We start from the raw sequence: 1,121 nt of genomic DNA on the forward strand, positions 1-1,121 counted from the left end.
ATTTTCAAATAGAAATATTCTTTCTTTTCTTTTTAAACAGATTTTTTTCAATATTTTCATATTTATTTTAATTATAAAATAATTACCTAACAACACATAATGATTTTAAATACAAAGAAAATTTATCATAATATAAGATAAAATATGGTCATGTTTGCACCATATATTATATATAGGAAAAAATTTTAAGTGTATCGAGAACATTAGTGTTCTAGTTGTTTTAACTGTTGATTTTAATTAATATATATTATATATATTTTTTATAATTCAGATCAACAGTTAAAATAACTGAAACACCGGTGTTTTCGGTACACTTAAAACTCTTCCTATATATAGAATTATAGTGTTAGCCTAAAGGCTTGACCCCTCCACCATATGAAGATGGGGGAGAATTGAAGAAGAAAATATATTAAGACTGGTGACAAGTTATGAAAAGGGAGACGCACTTAAAAGGAAAAAGAAAAGCATATATCCTCAAAAGGGCTGAAAGGTTTATTTGTCAAAGTTAAGAAGCAGTGTTATTACTTATTAGATTGTTATGAAATGACTGGTTTTGGTGGGAGATAGATAGCAAAGATATTTGGATACAACTAATTCTTCCATGCATTGTCAATGCCTTTGGTTTGGTGGGAGAAAAAAAGAAAAAAAGTTTATTGCCTTTTGTGTCATTAATATTGGAGAGGGTGCCATACATGTAGGGATATAAATTAAAGTAACACATAAAATAATGTGTCTACTGTTTATGTGTACTGTAAATAGTAAATACAGACATGGGTAGCATAATTGATATTTATTTTATTAATAATCTGGTTATGTGCATATAGACATAATTACATTAGGCAAAAGAAATGCTTGTTCAACACACATGCATAACCATCATTTTAATACTTTGCTTCAAAATGTTATTCATTCACTATTCACTCTCCATGTATAAATGAAGTGAATGACAAAAGAAATTAACAATATAGTCATGCACGCACAATATATATGTATGAATTTAATTTTGATACACTGTGAGTATAAAATAGTTTTATACGTATATTTAATTACATAATATTATTTTAGTAAAAATAACTATTTTTTATATTAATCGTATGAATGATCATTCAAAAAACGGTAAT

Source organism: Arachis ipaensis, chromosome B03 (assembly GCF_000816755.2).
Source record: "Arachis ipaensis cultivar K30076 chromosome B03, Araip1.1, whole genome shotgun sequence".
Taxonomy (NCBI): Eukaryota; Viridiplantae; Streptophyta; class Magnoliopsida; order Fabales; family Fabaceae; genus Arachis; species Arachis ipaensis.